Source organism: Mastigoproctus giganteus, chromosome 5 (genome assembly GCF_048544385.1).
Source record: "Mastigoproctus giganteus isolate SK-2022 chromosome 5, ASM4854438v1, whole genome shotgun sequence".
Lineage (NCBI taxonomy): Eukaryota > Metazoa > Arthropoda > Arachnida > Uropygi > Thelyphonidae > Mastigoproctus > Mastigoproctus giganteus.
Window position 1 is genome coordinate 221438148 of NC_143579.1, and position 13431 is coordinate 221451578.

Below are 13431 nucleotides of genomic sequence, written 5' to 3' on the forward strand. Positions count from 1 at the left end.
CTGCAGTTCACTTTAAACTTCTTCCGTCATAATTTGAATTTTTGCCTCTAGTTCTGGAATAATTTATAACAGTGAAAATTTCACCTTCATTCATTTTACTTTCTTCTCTCGGAGCCCTGTACACCTTAATTAGGGCTCCTCTAAGGTCGCTTGTAACCAAACTGCAGCTCATCAAAGTCTTTCCTGAAATGGACACCCCTTTTCCGATCTCACTGGGCATATTATCCATCTTTGGATCCTTTCAAGAAGCTCAATGTCTTTCTTTTGGTGCAGTCTTACAATTGCCTTAAATAGTGGGTTTATAAAATCCCTATTTCTACAGAATGTATTATAAATTATCAAAAGGACACCATGCCTTTCCTTGCCGCCTATTTACACTATTCGGAGAACTTCATTTCCGAAAACTACAGTACTTCCACAAAAGATGAAAATGAACAGAGAGATTAACAGAATTTTGAAAATAAGATGAAAATACTTATGTATAAAGTGCAACAGTAAATACACTTTACTTAAGTACTGTATTGCACTTTTAATAAAAATTCTTGAAAATTACTCTATAAATAAGTACTTTTTTTTATTTAAATTGCTTTTGATTTAAATTTAGTAGTATAGCATTATTTTGCGATTTTCTGATTAATCTGGTGTATTTATTCGTTACTCACCCTTGTAATTGCATAAAAGTATCGGTAAGAGTATCAAATCCACGTGTTACAAGTTGCAGCTCCGCTGAACGAGAAGTTTTTTAGCCATATTTAGCCGCTTTATTGACCAATTGTTATACAAAATTATTTTCTATAAGTAGCTTATAGACCTAGTCAGGATCCTTAGTTTATTCTGAATTGAGACATCGAGATTTGGAAGTTATACACTGCTTGCATGATGTTTGTGGAGCAATCGGGTATGGGACATGATATTGCCATGGGGGATGTCTTTGTGTGCACGCGATGTAAGGAAATCAGGTGACAACTCAGTGTTGTTATGGGCCTATATGAGAGCTTGAAGGACATGGTGGATGCCCTCGAAGGATCTAAATTGAGGGGCCCATCAAGCTCTCAGCTGCCCACATCAACGCCAGAGCTTGCACTTGGTCATCACGCAAAACAGCGGCAACCTCCAAGGCAGAACGCACTGGTCCCACAGGAACCAGTAGTTGTTGGTGACTATTGTCAGGGAAACAGGGAACATGCTTTGTAAAAAGGATAGGTGGAACAGGACCAGGGTATATCTGCCAAGGGCAAAGGTTGACGATGTTGTAGAGCGGATATCATCTTTTAAGGGCACAAAAGGTGATATAGTTGTATGCATTGGCACTAATGATATTAAGAGTAGGAGACCGGCAGAATTATTTAACAAGTACAGGTCACTGTTGAAAAAAAGCCGAGAATTAGGGTTGAATTTGAAAGTGTCTGCAATTCTGCCCAGTCACGATAGGAGGGAGCATATGATGAGAGCCTTGTTGATCAATTCAGCCCTGGAAAGATTGTGCAAGGCTCAAAGGGTAAAAATTTTTTCAGCCTGGTCTGTACTTTTTAACAGGAGAGACTGCTTCTACAGGGATGGGATACACTTAAATAGAAAGGGTGCAAGAATATTTACTGATGCTAACGAGGCAATGTTAGGTGGGTTGGAAAACTGCTAGCTTGGGGGGAGATACAAGGACTAAAGATTAACAGTAGCCACTAGCAGAAGTGAAAGTGATTCTTGCACTGCTTCTATTGGAATGAGCAGCAGCCTGAAAAACAAGATGGGATATTTCAGAGACTGCTGGGAGTCATTGCGGTACAAGTAAACACATGGGTTGTGTTAGGGTAGCTAAGAATAGGTTTGCTTGTTTGTTTGTTTTAGAGTTTTATGGCACATTAGCATCTAAGGCTATAATGCGCCAAGTCAAGCTAAGAATAGGAACGGGTGCATGTATACTTGCATGTACACTAGGGCTTGCAAACCAGTTTCATAAAACCAGTTAAATTGGTTTTCATATTGAGTTGTTAAAACCGAAACCGAGCTTCTAAAACTGGATTCAAATATTTTCTTAGTTAGCCCTCGAATACAGTTTTTTGTTACGCACATTTTCTTTTGTTTGTTCGTATGTCTGGATCATTCAACTGCTTTATGTTTTAAACATGTTTTTTTATTTCATTTTATTTTATGTTTAGGTACGAATCTCATGGGCAAGTGGCCCAAATCTAGGAGTCGTACCTTTTATCTTCCCACCTGTATCATGGCACGATGCAAGTGTACTCATTTACGACTGAGTGAGTCAAAGCGATGGCGTAAAAGAAAATGCGCGACATTTTTCCGTCCCATCTATCTTGTTCGCCAGGCAAGTTATGGAACACGCCTTATTGATGGTTACCCACTAGAAACGGATTCGCTGAATATTGCATCAAATTTCAATCGTAGAAAGTTTTTTTGCTTCTTTATTCCTATTAAATTTGCGATCAAATGTTCTCCAAAAAGCAGCTTCACCAAATTTAGCTTTTATGTAATTTTGAAAATACAATAGATTTAATTGGGAAAAAAAAATTGTAAGTAAATAAATAAAAAATTTCTTTCATGAAAATTTTGAAACTTGCCTTGTTTAGACTCTTCATTCAGTGCTTGCGGGAGTGACGCATAGTATTGTGCCATTGTTATCTTCAATATTTTTATTTAAAATTGTCGGTGATATAAATTCCTACTAATTAATATTTATTACTCTTAATGTCTAAGATGAAATCAAATGTATGGAATTATTATGCTCAAAAAAGCAAAGATGAAGAACAATGTTTGAAATGTCAGAAGATAATGAAGTCGTCTGGAGGATCTACATCATCTTTGATGATGTATTTAAAGAAAATGCATCAGATTGACATTAAACAAGATAACAGTGAACCTCCCGTAAAAATGGTAAGGACATTAGAAAACTTTATCGTTAAAAAATCTATGGAAGAAGAGATTTTAAAATTAGCTGCTTTAGATGGATTTTCTTTTAATTCAATTGCCAAGAGTGAGTTTATACAATCAAGCCTTCACCTTCAGAGAAATAAATACGATAAATTACCACAAGCCTCAGTGAATGTAATGACGAATATACGTCTATACAAAATAAAAGGTATATGAATATAAATGTGCATTCAAAAGACAATCATTGGTTGTTAGAGCTTATTGAGAAACTGAGCAAATTGTGAATGGACACTTGAAGGAATTTGGTCTGAACTTGGATGAGGATATTGTTGCCTGCACCACCGATGGAGCAGCAATGATGATTAAGTTTGGCAAGCAAATTATGCCTAATCGTCAACAATGTATAGCCCACTGTATACATCTGTCAGTTATAGATGTACTTTATGAAAAAACAATCAATTATGGTGCCACAGTCTCTGAGTCTCCCAAAGACAATGAAAATAATGAAGAAAGTAGTGATGATGAAGAAAGACAGCAAGGCATGCTTTATCAAACGGACTTTACCGATGAGTTCATTTATTTCTTCAATCCAATGGCCAATATTGCACAAACTATTAACAAAGTCAGAAAAATTTGCAAGCTTTTTCGAAAATCGTCTACCAAAAAATGACATATTACAAAATTTTGTTAAAGCAAAATTTAATGGGAAAGAATATAAACTTATATTAGATTGCAAGACTAGATGGGATAGCACATTCTATATGATTGAGAGAATTTTTCAAATTTAAAAATTGCATTCCAAATGCTCTATGTGCAGTACTGTCAACTGAAGCTGTGTCTGACGATGACTGGAAAACACTTGAATTGCTACGTGAAACTTTGCGACCAGTTAAAATGATTCTGAAGGCTATATAACCTCAGAAGATACAGACTTACTTAAAGTAAAGTTTTCAATAGAATTTCTGCTTGCTAAGCTTGATACAGCAGAAAACCCATTTGCTTTAAAGTTTCACCAAAGCCTTTTGCAGCGTTACAATGCAAGACGAAATTGCCAAACTGTGGCTTTGCTGAGCTATGTACACAACCCCAAAAAGTTTAGGAAAGACGATTCAGATTCAAGAACTTTTGATTTTCCAAGTAAGCAAGTTTTGAAAAAGCATGCTGAAGAGATTTATTAGAGATTATTTGCAAAACATTCCGAAGGAGTCTTAGTGTTGAATGAAGAAACTGAAAATAAACGAACTGTTCTTTTAGAAGAAAACAAAGACTCGTCTAGTTCCGATGTTGGAGTTACACTCATGCGAGAGTATGATAGTGTAATAAAGAGATTAACTGAAGAGCCTTCAAAATATCCGAGTGAATTGGAAATCAGCAACGAATTTAAAATTTTGGAGGCAACTAGTAGTAGAAGTGAAAAGCTGGAGGAAGTTTATAGAGCACTGTTGAAGATTAAACCAACAAGTGTCCAATCTGAGAGAGTGTTTTCTATCACTGGTCTCTAACACAAAAATAAGGTCAAGTCTATCAGGAAAAATGTTTAATATACTGTGTTTTTTAAAGGATCATTTTCAGAAAAAAGCTGAGCAATAAATAGTAAAGTAATTTCCCCAAGCTGTTTTTTTCACATTATTTTTATTTATTTATTATTATTATTATTATTATAGGGCTTATTTTTTTGTTTACTATACGAGAAGATAGTTTTTATTCAGAGGATTTCAATAAAATTTGTAATTTTGTATAATCTCAAGCTGGTTACTTTTTTGTAGTGTTTTAATTTTTTTATTTTTTTTACTAATAAGAGGCGACAGATTTTGTTTAAAAGATTTGATTACGATTTGTACAATTTACCAAAGATAAAATAAATACCTGTGTTATAAGGTTTTAATTATTTTCCCTAAGTCTGAGAAAATCGGTTTTAAAACCGGTTTTAAGAGTAAACTTCGGTTAAACTAGGTTTTGAAATTTCTCGGTTTTATGCAAGCCCTAATGTACACCAATGCTAGGAGTTTGGTAAATAAATTTGATGAATTTGAGGTATTGCTCAAAACATCAAAGGTAGAGACGTGGTGTCACACAGATATAAGGAATGAAGAACTGGAATTTGGGGACTACAATGTGTACAGAAAGGATAGACAGGATAGGAAGGGAGGAGTGGTTATGCTATTAGTTAAGAAACACAAAATCCAAGAAAGTGAAACCAGTCGACATCGCTGGACAGTGCAGTGTCGAGTCAGTTTGGTGTGACATAAGCATTGGGAGATCAAAATTGGGAGTAGAAGTGTGCTATAGGCCTAATAAGTCTGATGAGTATAATAAGAAACTGTACAGAGAAATAGAGTGGGCCAGTAAATCAGAGAGTCTTATAATGGGGGATTTTAATTTCCCAGATATTGACTGGAATTTGTGGATTGGTCATTCACACACTAGCAAAGCTTTCGCGGGTTTATTGGATGATTATTTTCTACATCAGCATGTTCAGGAGGCAACTAGAGGGAGTAATACTCTAGATCTGATTATCAGTAATGATTCTTCATGCATTAAGAATCTGCAGATAAATGAACCACTAGGTGGCAGTGATCACAGTGTGCTGAAGTGGGATTTACTCAAAGAGGTAACTACCATCAGGGGTAAAGGGAAGGGTTATTGCTTTCATAAAGGCGACTACGATGGACTGAGACAGTATTTAAATTCTATACAGTGGGACCTACTGATGATGTTACCAACAGCAAATTCAAAATGGGAAGCATTAAAAGAACTTATCTTGGAAGCTACTAGGCTTTACATACTAACTAAGAAATATTGTTCAAGGTTTAGGCCTAAATGGATGTCAGATGAACTAATGAGACATATGGCAGAGAAGAAAAATACACGGGATATGTATAAATTAACATGTGACACAGAAGCCTATGATAGATATAAACTGGTTTGTAACCAAGTTATAAAGAAGGTTAGCCAGGCAAAGGCAGATTACAAGAAATCTTTGCCAAAGGATGCAAAAAAAATCAGCAAAGAGTTCTTTACTTATGTAAACTCTAGAAGGAAAGGATGAATCAGATTGGTCCACTTGCTATTGATGGTTCAACTGTTGATGATCCTGCTCAGGTAGCTAACAAACTAAATTAATATTTTGCATCGATTTTCACACGAGAAGTTATTCAGCGAGGGGAATGCCAGAGATGTATTCAACTCTGGCAGTAAGCTAGATAATCTTGTAATAACCGAGAGTGAAGTGGAGGAGAAATTGTTGAAGATAAACACAAGAAAGGCACACAGGGTGGATGGGATCTATCTAGTTATATTAAAGGAGGCAGCAAAGGAAGTAAGCAATCTGTTAGCCACAATTATGAGAGCTTCCTTGGAATCAGGGGAAGTACCCATGGACTGGAGATGTACAAATGTGAGCACAATTCACAAAGTAGGATCAAAGGCTGACACAAATAATTATAGACCTGTGAGTTTAACTTCTGTTCCAGGAAAATTAATGGAGGCACTGATTAAAGAAGCACTGCAGGATCATCTAGACAAGACTTAAGTTATAGCTCGGACACAGCATCGTTTCGTTAAGGGGAAGTCTTGCCTGCCAATTTGATTGGATACTATGATGCAGTCACAAAAGAACTGGATGCAGGGAATAACTTTGATATTATACACTTGGATTTTTAGAAAGGCTTTTGATACTGTTGCACATGGAAGACTGCTGCACAAATTGGAGCAGTGTGGCACTGGAGGCAAATTGCTGCTATGGATAAAGGGATGGTTGAGGGGGGAGAAGACAAAGTAGTAATCAATGGACACTGCTCATCGTGGACTAATGTTATTAGTGAAGTTCCTCAGGGTTCAGTGTTGGGCCCATTATTGTTTTCTGTATTTATAAATGATATTGATTATGGCATATCAAGCTTAATGTCCAAGTTTGCAGACGATAGAAATGTTGGCAGGGTTGTTAAGGACACTACTGATGTTATGCTGCTGCAACAGGATTTGGAAAGGTTGAGCAGATGGGCTGAGAGGTGGCAAATGAAGTTTAACATTAACAAATATAAAGTACTACATTTGTACATATGGGAAACAGCAACCCCAGGTTGTTTGGTTTTTTTTTTTTTTTTAGGAGCATTAGCAACTAAGGCCATATTGCTCCGGGCGGTAGTCATTCCCTGACCTTTCCGCATCCTCCATATTTGGTGGTGACGGGCTCGAACCCCGGTCTAATCAAGAAGAGTGTGCTATGCACTGCTGCTCCCTCCCACCTGGCTACGGAGGCGCCCAGCAACCCCAGAGCAACGTATCAACTCTGTGATACTACACAGAGTTAATACGTGCTGCTCTTCTTGGACTAATGTTATTAGTGGAGTCCCAAAGGGTTCGGTGTTAGGTCCACTGTTGTTTTGTATATAAATCAATGATATCGATGAAGGTATATCAGGCTTAATGTCGAAGTTTGCAGATGATACAAAGGTTGGCAGGGTTGTTAATGACAGTAATGGCAGTGTGCTACTGCAACAGGATCTAGATAATTTGGGCAGATGGGCTAAGAAGTGGCAACTGAAGTTTAACCTTGACAAATGCAAAGTACTGCATATGGGTAGAAGTAACCCCAGAGAAACGTACCAACTGTGTGGTACCACACTTAAGATGGTAGAAAATGAAAATGAAAAGATCAATGATATATAGGAATTTTGCTAGCAGGGAAAAGGAGGTGATTACCCCTCTGTATAAGGGAATGGTTAGGCCACGTCTTGAGTACTGCGTACAGGTCTGGAGGCCTCATTTTAGGAAAGATGTAGATTTACTTGAGCGTGTACAGAGAAGGGCAACAAGATTGGTGAGGGGAATGAAGGGATCCTCTTACCAAGAGGCTCAATTCTGCAAATTGCAGTGGCTGGAGACTAGGCACCTGCCCGGTGATCTGATTGAGGTGTATAAGGCCTTGAATGGGTTGAGCACACTGAATTCTGATGGGATCCTTCCACTTGTCCAGATTACGAACCTAAGCGGGCATAAATTCAAATTAAGAAAAGACAGATGTAGAATAGATGTGCGGAAATTTGCCTTTAGCCAGCAGGTGGTTAATTGCTGGAACAAACTACCAACTGTCGTTGTGGAAGTTGATAGGTTGAATAAATTTAAGGAGGAACTGGACAGGCATTTGGAAGGAATGGTGTGATTTTTTTTTTTTTTTGGCTGATGCTGCATAAGCTCATACACTTGCTTTCTTGCATCACATGCCACTACTACTACTACTACACTGACAGTGGTAGAGAATGAAAAGGACCTGGGAGTAATTGAGCAGGCAGATATGAAGTTCTCTAACAGTGCAGACGGGCTGCAAGAGTAGCTCACGGTGTCTTGTCAATGATATACAGGAATTTTTCTAGCAGAGATAAGGGGGTGATTTTTCCCTGGTATAAGGCAATGGTCAAGCCACACCTCGAGTACTGTATACAGGTCTGGAGGCCTCATTTGAAGAAGGATATAGAGCTGCTGGAACGAGTACAGAGAAGGGCAACAAGATTAGTGAATGGAACAAAGGGTTGCTCTTATGAAGAAAGAGCTTAAGTTTTGCAATTACACTGTCTGGAGACTAAGCACCCCTGAGGTGATCTGATAGAGGTTTATAAAGCCTTGAATGGTTTGAGTATCCTCAATGCCTATTGGGGTTCCTCCTTTTGCTCAGAATAATCACCTGAGAGGGCATAAATTCAAATTGAGGAAAGACAGATGTGCGGAAATTTGCCTTTAGCCAGTGGGTGGTTGATTGCTGGAACAAACTTCCATCTGTCATTGTAGAAGTTGATAGCTTAAATACATTGAAGGCAGAACTTGACAAACATTTGGAGCAAGGGGATGGGTGAAATAAGGGTTTTTTTTTTTTTTTTTTATTTGGCTGATGCTGCATAAGCTTGCTTTCTTGCATCATATGCCTCTGCTAATGCGAACACCACCACCATTTGAGTCCTTAAAACATAACCACTCTATGTCATCATAATACATTTTGATCGTAGCCGATATACCCTAGTTCTATTCCACTTATCTCTTTGTATGGTGCTTTTTCTGTTTCCTTGACAACAAAATCACCAACAATAGCTACCTCCGTATAATCAAAGTAGAAAATCTCAGATATATGACAAATTTTTCAAATTTTGATTATATCCAGGCCTAATTATAATCACTTCGAATTTTTTTTATTTATTTATTTACTTTTTTAACTTACTTCATTTCTCACAGAAATTTTCAGATAAATATATCCATCAAAGCATATCAAATTTGGATTGCCATAATCTTTCAAGACACTCTAAAAACTATTTCTCAAACAAGTACACTTTGTAAGCATAACCCTATTACTTTCAAACAATATGAATAATCATATTATTCATAATTTTTATTACTCTTCATATAAAGAATTTTATATTCTTTATTATTCCTGTTTATAAGGCTTCAAAGAATTTTGTTATATTTTGTAAAATATCTATTTTAATACATTTAAAAACTGAAACGAACTGAAAACAGCACTTACAGAATTGGTCAAAACAAAAAAATATATATTAACAGTAATCTTCCGTCATTGTGTTTTACAGCTGAATTGCATAAACACCCTACTGGATTCTGATTTATCACAAATAGTAGAAATGGCGGATGCTATGGCCCAGCAATAATTTTGTGAAACTTCTCATGACCATTCACAATATTCCTTCCACTTGGAGGGTTATCGGTAATAATTATGAAATTATTAATACCATTATCAATAATTAAAATCTCCATCACATCTGAACATACAATTCCGCTAATTCATTTACCCGATTCCTGTGAATCTATTAAAATTTACTCTGAATAACCTACCTAAAAAAATTATTCACATTTATGTCAATTTATCTACATATACATAAATCGACATTACGTTCTGGAAAAGACAAAGTCAGACTTACCTTCTGCTGCTCCTATAAAACTATTAACACGTAGAGTGAGGAAGGGTTTCAAATAATTTGCCTTTCTTTGCTACATATTTATAAAAACAATAACTGATATTATTCATTGAAAGTATATCAACTATCCATCATTTTCACACCTTGAAAACACGAAAAAATATTGATTTAAACTTATCCTAAATGGTTCCCGACATACTGGCAATTTCACTGTATAATGTAGTAGCCGTCAGATCGTATTCGAATTTTCAAGAAATAATTAACTTACTTGCAATTATTTCTATATCAGCTAAGTGATAGCATATACATTTTATATACTTTTCAATTTTTATGATATATACACATTTTTTGCATATTCAGCATAAAATTTGCAAACAATTACGATACCATCATTTTATAAAAGAATATACTGCTCTCGGCAAGTGCCGTTGGAATACGTTGTTTATTTGTGAAGAATTTAGGTGTTATTAGGAGAAATTTGTGGATAATTCTTTTTTGCTGTTTAGATTGAAAAGTCGCGTTTATTTAGTTTACTGCCAAAAGAAAAAAAGTTTATCTGTTCACATAAGCAACATATGCTCATCTTGTTTGTGATAAATTCTTTCATTTAAGTGCATTAAGCTTCAGATTTTGGTATGTAGTCAAAAAAAAGTTTTGTTGTACATATTGTACTTACACTATTTCAAAATGATATTTGATATAAATCCACACGCACAAAAAAGGAACTGTTAATTTTTTGCCCATTTTTATATCTTGTCCGCTGGCCCACCGAGGGCTGGGTACATTCAGAATGAATTATAGAACATCGGCACAGCACTCAAGAGTGCCGAAAAATGAAGGTTTCTGTGGAAAAGATGAAAGAGATAGCACGCACAGTTGCATCTAGAAACTTGCTTGCTGCTGCTGTGCTTGTTGAATAGTGGTCGATTAGTGTTAATGAAATTTCAGATGATTTTCTGAAACATTAAATAAGAATGAAAAATCGTCGTGTTTTGTTGGCTCTTATATAATTTTTTTTTTGTTTTTTTTTGAGTGACACTAGAGAGTTCCAAAAAATATTTATCCAAGTCCTCTTATTCACACAGCATGCACCCGAAAATATTTTTATTCAAGTTTTACATATGGAAACTTATGTATTAGTACATTTAAACAGGAATCATCCGTGATAATTTTAATACGACAGATAAATAATGTTATTTTGTGTGGGTATATCTATATATAATTCTAAGACAATCTTATCTAGAATTTATTAAACTACTGTAGCATTAATGCTATTGCTAACCAATTAGCCATTATATGCACATGTAATAATATACCATTTTTAGATGTCAGGCTGATTTAGTCTGAGATCGATTAAATGGAGTTTCATTTCACACAGGTTATGGCAGTTTGTAGTAGTAGTGGCATGTGATGCAAGAAAGAAAGTGTATGAGCTTATGCAGCATCAGCCAAGGAAAAAAAAAAAAAAAATCACACCATTCCCTCCAAATGCTGGTCCAGTTCCTCCTTAAATTTATTCAACCTATCAACTTCCACAACAACAGATGGAAGTTTGTTCCAGCAATTAACCACCCGCTGGCTAAAGGCAAATTTCTGCACATCTATTCTACATCTGTCTTTTCTTAATTTGAATTTATGCCCCCTTAGGTTTGTAATCTGAACAAGTGGAAGGATCCCATCAGAATTAAGCGTGCCAAACCCCATTCAAGGCATTTAAGGGCACAAAAGGTGATATAGTTGTACACGTTGGCACTAATGATATTAGGAGTAGGAGACCTAATATCATTAGTTATATCAGAATTACTTAACAAGTACAGGTCACTGTTGAACAAAAGCCAAGAATTAGGGTTGAATTTGAAAGTGTCTGCAATTCTGCCCAGACACGATAGAAGGGAGTATATGATGAGAGCCTTGTTGATCAATTTGGCCCTGGAAAGAATGTGCAAGGCTCAAGGGCTAGAATTTTTTTCAGCCTGGACTGTACTTGTTAACAGGAGAGATTGCTTCTACAGGGATGGGATACACTTAAATAGAAAGGGTGCAAGAATATTTGCTGATGCTATCGAGGCAGTGTTAGGTGGGTCGGAAAACTGATAGCTTGAGGGGATACAAGGACTAATAGTTTAACAGTAGCCGTAGGTAGAGGTGAAGGTGATTCTTGCACAACTTCTATTAGAATAAGTAGCGACCTGGAGAGTGGAGTGTTGGGGGTTTCAGGGACGGATGGCAGTCATCCTGAAATAGGTGGGTATATGGGATGTGTTAGGGGTAACTAGGAATAGGAGTAGCAGCATGTATGCTTGCATGTATACCAATGCTAGAAGTATAGTAAATAAATTTGATGAATTTGAAGTGTTAGTCAAGACATCAAAGGTGGATATTGTTGGGATAGCAGAGACGTGGTGTCACACAGATATAAGGAATGCCGAACTGGAATTTGGGGAGTACAATGTGTACAGAAAGGATAGGATAGAAAGGGAGGAGGTGTTATGCTGTTAATTAAGAAAAACATAAAATCTAAAGAAATGCATCCAGTTGTTATAGATGAACAGTGCACTGTTGAGTCAGTTTGGTGTGACATAAGCACTGCGAAAGCAAAAATAAGAGTAGGAGTGTGTTATAGGCCTAATGACTCGAATGAGTACAATGAACAATTGTATAGAGAAATAGAGTGGGCTAGTAAATCGGAATGTCTTATAATGGGGGATTTTAATCTCCCAGATATTGACTGGAACTTGTGGGTTGGTCACTCACACACTAGTCAGACTTTTGTGGATTTATTGGATTATTGTTTTCTGCAGCAGCATGTTTGAGAGGCAACCAGAGGGAGTAATACTCTTGATCTGGTTATCAGCAGTGATCATTTGTGTATTAAGAATTTGCAGGTAAAGGAACCACTACGTGTCAGTGATCACAGTGTACTGATGTGGGATTTACTTAAAGATTTAATTACCATCAGGGGTAAAGGAAAGGGTTTCTGCTTCCGTAAAAGCGACTACGATGGTCTGAGACAGTTTTTAAATTCTGTACAGTGGGATCAACTGACGATGTTACCAACAGTAAATTCCAAGTGGGAAGCATTCAAGGAATTAATCATGGATGCTACTAAAAGTTTCATACCTATTAAGAAATATTGTTCAAGGTTTAGGCCTAAATGGTTATCAAATGAACTAATGAGACTCGTAACAGAGAAGAAAAATGCATTGGATGCATATAAATTATCAAGCGACTCAGAAGCCTGTGGCAGATATAAGCTGGTGTGTAATCAGGTCACAAAGGAGGTTAGGCAGGCGAAGGCAGATTGCGAGAAATCCTTGGCAAAAGATGGTAAAAAAAAACAGCAAGGATTTCTTTACTTATATGAACTCTAAAAGGAAGGGGATGAATCTGATTGGTCCACTTGACATCGATGGTTCGACTGTTGATGATCCTGCTCAGATAGCAAACAAACTGAATGAGTATTTTGCATCTACATTTACACATGAGGAATTATTAAGGTTTGAAAATGGCAGAAGGTTATCAAATTGTAGCAGGATACTTAATGATTTTGTAATAACTGAAAGCAAAGTGGAGGAGAGATTGTTGAAGTTAAACATAAGAAAAGCACCTGGGGTGGATGGGATCT

The 13431-nt window shown here is 36.5% G+C and overlaps 2 protein-coding genes across 10 annotated transcripts in view; one reads left to right on the forward strand and one right to left on the reverse strand.

Moving 5' to 3' along the window:
- Srp54 (splicing regulatory protein 54) overlaps positions 1 to 9955 on the reverse strand; it is a 274433-nt gene extending 264478 nt beyond the window's left edge. For all 6 annotated transcript variants that reach the window (XR_016546991.1, XR_016546992.1, XM_090374416.1 and 3 more), the window contains exon 1: positions 9810 to 9955. The gene's annotated coding sequence lies outside the window, so the exon portion shown is untranslated. The remainder of the gene's footprint in view (positions 1 to 9809) is intronic.
- A 300-nt stretch (positions 9956 to 10255) lies between these two features.
- LOC150086127 (small glutamine-rich tetratricopeptide repeat-containing protein beta-like) overlaps positions 10256 to 13431 on the forward strand; it is a 376857-nt gene continuing 373681 nt past the window's right edge. For all 4 annotated transcript variants that reach the window (XM_090374421.1, XM_090374422.1, XM_090374424.1 and 1 more), the window contains exon 1: positions 10256 to 10439. The gene's annotated coding sequence lies outside the window, so the exon portion shown is untranslated. The remainder of the gene's footprint in view (positions 10440 to 13431) is intronic.